We start from the raw sequence: 6,563 nt of genomic DNA on the forward strand, positions 1-6,563 counted from the left end.
AAGGACAACACCTCAGAGACAGAGCATTAACAAACATACTGTACAGACACACATACATGCATAATGCTCACTTTCACATACGCACATATTAGCGCGCGAATACAAATGCAGGTATTTATCACACAGTTATATTTACTGCTAGTGTTTGTGTGTGTAAAAGTGTGTGTGAGCTGCAAAGAGTTATCAGAATGGTAGATGATCTATGAAGACAACTGTTAAACTGCTGTATATCACTGGTGGCACCCATTCGCTTGACACTTCATTCAACAAACCAGGTCGCCGGCGACTTATGGTAGACATGGTAGTAAGCATTAAAACACAAAAGTTCAAAACTTGTGTCAATATGGACATGCTACACATTGTTAGATCGGTTATTATTCGCAATTTAATCGTTAAGATCATGACAATTCCCTGTCCCGGTCCAAATGCTGAATCTGGGTCCATTCCTGGCTTATTTATATTCTTCTAGTCCGTACGTGTAATATATTCCTTTGGAGCCCATTGCTAACTGTCTGCTAACTTCGTTAGCCAAACTTGTTCCGTCTGTATCCTCCAAGGGGGTAAGCCTCTCCCCAGAACGCGTAGCTCCTATGGCGCCATTTTGATGCTACCAAGCCATCACCTCCCTTTAGCATTCCATTGACTGCCATTCATTTTGACGTCACTTTGACAGCGAATAACTTTACATCAGAAGCGTTTAAAGACTTTATTTGTCCATTCTTTATTTCTAAAGAAACACGACAATGTATAAAAGGCTCCATTACCTTGTATCTCACGTTATGGCTCCGTAGTAGACCTTTTTGTAAAAATAGGCTAGCGATTGTGTCATAACCACGCGACTTACTGTCGCATAGTAGAGGAATTCCCGTATAGTACAGGAGAAGTTGTGTGTGTTTTTTTGTGTGTGTGTGTGTGTGTGTGTGTGTGTGTGTGTGTGTGTGTGTGTGTGTGTGTGTGTGTGTGTGTGTGTGTGTGTGTGTGTGTGTGTGAGAGCGAAACAGACAGAGATAGGGAAAGGGAGACCAACTAAATAAAGTAAGGAGGCTCTCGCACATTTTGTCTAATATGGAAAGTTTATTTACAGTATATAACTCCATTCCAGAGTTGACATCACAAAGTGCTTAACAATAATTAATAATAACAAACAACAAGAGGCACAGTATAATAAATTCGAAGTTAGCTGTTTCTTCAAGGTGTCTACAGATCCTAAGTCCAAAGGAACTGAGTCCTGCCATTTTCGATTAGAAGGAGCATATGCATATCCTTTGACACACTGAGCTCCTCTCTGTTTCTATCTGTGTGCATTCATGTCCCAGAAATGCTTGCACTAACTTAGCTCTGGGAAGCTTATTCTCCGGAGCCCTTGTGTTTTCTCACCTTGCAGTTTTCCTTGGATTAGGGTGGCACCTAAATCATGTTTGCATGGTTCCACTGTTCATCACACCCCCAACCGACACCGTCAGACACCCCCTACCAAGAGCTTGGGTCTATCCGAGGTTTCTGCCTTAAAGGGGAATTACTGGAATTTTTGGGTCTTTGTAAATTATAGAGTGTGGTCTAGACCTACTCCATGACTATATACAGTATATATAACTCTTGTTATGATTTGATACTATAAAATGAATATTGCATATTGTAGGTGAACGTATATTGGAAATCAGCATTGATGAAAAGAGTAATGCCTGCAACAATTTGGAAACACAACATTGAAATCACCAAGTTATGATTCAGCTGATAGGTTTATTACTACTAGCGATCCCTTTCACATCTACTATATTTAAATAGACAATGTTGCAATCCCAGTTTGATCTTCATCAGGTCAAAATTACATTTATCATGTTAGTTTGGTTTGGAATCAGGTGTGCATCCTGAGAAATATGGCTGTACAAATCACTATAGATGGTGCTGGACCAAACAGAGCTCTTTTATCACAAGGATTGTAAAGTGCACTTTGGTGGGGAAGAAATCAAGATGGTTGGTAAGAGAGCATGTTTACAGGACCTTTCAAAAGCAGTAGGTGTCTTGCTAAGGCAATTTAAAAACAAGTTACAGTGATCCAAATGGGACAAAATCCTTGCATGGATAAATGTCAACATCTTGGGTTTGAGAAACAATGTGCCTGAGTTTGACAATATTCTTCTAATGGGAATAAATCTCTGAGGTTACCACTAATCGACAATAAAAGCTTCCCTTCACCTTTTAGGACAAAGCTGTCTGGGCCACAAAAAAAAACAGTAAGACAGACAGTTAGATAAACAAAAATAATACATAAAAGTAGAAGCAGACAGAAACATCCAGACTGATAAGTCTCACAGCAACATAGTTCTTTCTTGGCTTTTTCCTCCATTATATGCTAGATGAAGGAGTACACTTGACCTTGCATGTGTTTTTAGTTTGGCTATTTCCTCTCCCTCCCCTCATCATCCCTGGGGCGAGGTCTGGTCCGTGCACCTCCACTTAAAATGACCCACCACCTTCCAGCCCCCCTCCACAGTGTACCGTCACCCTCCCCAAATGGCGTGTGCTTGTGTGTGTGTGTGTGTGTGTGTGTGTGTGTGTGTGTGTGTGTGTGTGTGTGTGTGTGTGTGTGTGTGTCAAAATCAAAGTGCATTATTTTGTGCAGAATTAATGATAATCCTCCTTATTGCTCCTGTGCTGCATAAGCCCTTAGAGACCCTTTTACCTCCACAACAACACACGTCTCACTGAGCCCTGTCCTAAAGACCTGCCCAGATGCAGCTAAGACAGACAGCTCAGATAGACAGGGAGAGTGAGGGGGTCAGTTGGAACCAGCTGGACAAAACAGAAGTAATGAAAGACTTGTTCAAATCGGCAGCGGCTTGGTGTCTCCCTGCACAGCAGTGCAGCTTTCCAGGTCTCTGCATGCATGTCCACACACACTCCTGCTCAGATTAAACACTACTTTTTTCTCACTTTACTGCGCTTCCTTTCTCTTTTCTATTTACCTTCCCCATCTCTTCCTCCAATTTTGCAGCTTATCACATAATGTGGAGCACAGCTTAAAAAATGTAGGATATAGCTGTTATTATCAGATAATTATCTTTCATTTAAAGCCAGGAATTCTAAACAGATTTCTTCATGCATTTGCTTGCACAACAGTGAGTGTAGCCGTGTGCTTGGACATGGGAAGCTGAAGTGAGGGTTCACACTGGATTCTGTAGGGACGAATATACTGCACCTCTGTAGTAATCACAATGGCCACAGTCCAACCATAATACTGATCCCCAGGACTCTAACCTCACACACACACATGCAAATCTACTGTACATGAGCAGACACTCAAGCACACACGCTCAAAAATCACCCAGGTAATCATTTCCATATTTATTTTTTTTGCATTCATATTCCTCTCCCCTTCAAACAGTATGTTTTCATTAAAACAATGCCAAGCCTCTGAAAGTGGGTTAAATAAGTGATTTTTGGAAATCCCATTTGAAGGGCCCCACTCAAAGTGTGGTAGGCATCTATGCCATGTCAGGGATTATACGGGAAGTTGCTGCCAAAAACTCAATGAGACCCTGGACTCTCCCAATCTGGTGTGACTGTAGTTTCACCCCAGTAAAAGGCTCATTTTGATTCATTCGATGTACAATTGATTAAACATCTTGGATCCAAGTATTAGCACAAATAACATACTCAATCCATCAACGGTCACAAATCACCACCTTAAAAAGAGCCCGGCCCACGGATGTAAGCCTAGCTTTTAGACATTAAGCCTTGTTGGAGTCTTTTTCTAATTTATAAAGCCCCATCAAATTAAACATGATCCCTACTGGTTTGTGCACACCACAGGGCAGTTAAGTAAAATCTATCTGAGACTTTGGGGGGAGGAATTAAACGCCACATACACAAGTGTGCAAAAGACTGACGTTTCTACCTTCTACCTTCTACCTTCACTTACAGGGCAGTAAACTCAGCAAGACGTCTTTAATTTAGGATGAGATGAAACCAGAAAAAAACAACGGGGAATATGCGTCACAGTCAGTTCGAGGGCACACAGGGCGAGGAGAGTGAGTTCATACTGAGCCAGCACGCCGAGCCACTTTAATTGTTAGTGTGAACAATAAAACCGTACTAATACCAGCTAAATCCTGTTTATATTAAATATGTGAGGTGTTTCTTTTATGGCATATGGAGAACTGGTTCTAATCATCTTAAAAAACAACTTTGGGTCTATGGAATGCACCTGTAAATTTAATTGACTGAAAGCCTCTTAACAAGCATCGTCGACACTGCCCTCTTCAGGGAACAGAGGGAAACTGAAGAGATGACATGTGATGCGATAGAGGTGAAGAAAAGTGTAAAGGAGGAATGAGTTAGATTAAAATCATATGGATGAGTTGGTCCTCATCGTGCCTTGGTTATTTTGAGGACATGATTTAAACTTGTGTAATGAGTTCTCTTGATTTCTTCATCCTGTGGCTATATTAAATAGCTGGTAGTTTGTCAACGGTCTATTTCTGGCTGTTGTGTTTGGACTTCTTGAGGCAGTGAAACTGAGGGAAATCAAAATGTGTAGCTACTGTGCACCTTATTCTGAAAAAACAACAATCTGCATTCAATGTATAGCAGCGGTCATTTTCTGATCACTCAATACATACAGTATGTCGTCGCACTGGAGGTAGACTGCATTGTAACACTACTTAAACATACGTGCATTCAAACACACACACACGCACATACTTAGAACCATATGCGCATAAACACAATGTGCACACACACACGTGGTGACCCTGCTCGTAATCATCTCTGTCCCCGGGGCACATTGGGCTGTATGCTGTTGGTCACGCTCTGCCCCAGAAGTGCTGTTTACCAGGCCCCTGTATTCCATCACCATCCTCACGGCAACCACGCTCTAAGTCACCATGAAAATGAATTCCACCTGGGCCTGTGACACTTGCCTCCTCCAAGCTCAACTTTCAATCACATCTCCCTATCTGTTCTACAGCACTCCATAGCTCTTCATCACTTAATGTCCTGTGTTGTTTAATCGGCCTCCGTCCCTCACTCAATCACTCACACACTCTTCATGAACCCCTTTTCTGTTGGTTGTTCTCATACCTCTCATATATTCTGATGTTTTGCATTAAGGGATGGATAGCCAGATTGACCTGTCAGAGAGCCCTGGGGTAGCAACGACCTGGGACCCCCTGTTGAAACCCTGTTCTGCCCACTCTCTGTGCATTAGTGTACACAAGTAGGCTACCCACAAAGTACAGTGCAGACAGAAGAATACACATATTTTAATTATATTTTTGCCTATAGGCCCAGAAACCAACGAGTACTCCTATTCGGTGGATCAGGCCCCAGGTTTGCTGTGTGTCAATTTGTGTAATTTCATCAAACACAACTTAATTTGCAATTTAAACATACTGTCAACTGAAATAATAAACAATAAATAAATAAAAAATATCTGGTCTTTATAAAGCTATAGTGTTACCCCTTATCTAAATTGACAATGTGATTTGGTGGTGCATAATCCTGTTAAATCTGCAATTAATTACAATTGTTACAGACATATTGGCACACAATTAAACCAGAGCATGTGGGGCCCATAAAGGTCTGGGGCTTGGCTGCCCTGTTGACTGGATGTAAACAAAGAAACTATATTCATAAGGTTTTGGAGAATGGAATGAATGAATCTGAAGACCGTATCATCAAGTTACTTTCCGTTTGACCCTGTGTTCATGCTAACATCTTATAGTGCACACCTAGATGAAGCTGTAGTCTGACACATGTAAAGTTCTCTGCTGCCCTCATGTGGTTGCACTGAGGAGGAGCTGGAAGTACAAAAAATGTCAGTATCTGCTTAGAAATTATTTAGATTTAGGTAGACAGAGTGATAACAGTCAAGTTTTGTTTTATTCTACATCAGTGCCCCAGATGATTTTAATAAACTGTTTATCATGGGGTCGCTAAATCTATATAAAAAACGTTAATTCTGTACAGCCCAGGGATATATGGGGTCTAGTAAACCTTATGCATTATTTATAGTCTTATGCAGGAGTCACAGTGCCCACGGGCACCAGGTAGCCCCCAAGGACCACATGAGTAGCCCTCAGGCCTGTTCTAAAAATGAAAATTGAATATTGATATTATCTGTTTCCCACCTTGTTAAGTCATTGTTGATAATTATTGATTGATTGATAAATGATAATTATAACATGATCAGTGTCTTCACATAGATGAGCGTCATTAATCATTAATAATCATATATAACTAAAGGCAAACTGAGCAAATTTGTAATTTCAGAAGAGTGTATCAAACTGGTAGCCCTTCATATGACTCAATACCCATGAAGTAGCTCTCAGTTTCAAAAAGGTTGGTGACCCCTGGTCTAATGTGTCCTTCAGCTCACCAGTGTAACATTTAACACTCACAGGGACAACACCACGTAACGGCACTGTATTATACAGTATAATTTCTTAGTATTCAGCAAACTTAACAGAGTATGCACCAAGCTGTGGTATTTTAAATTCCCCAAACTTTGGTTTGGGTTTATGTAATGACTTCACCCACAAGATAAATAAATCAAACAAGTT

The sequence above is a fragment of the Perca fluviatilis genome, chromosome 1, assembly GCF_010015445.1.
Source record: "Perca fluviatilis chromosome 1, GENO_Pfluv_1.0, whole genome shotgun sequence".
Classification (NCBI taxonomy): Eukaryota; Metazoa; Chordata; class Actinopteri; order Perciformes; family Percidae; genus Perca; species Perca fluviatilis.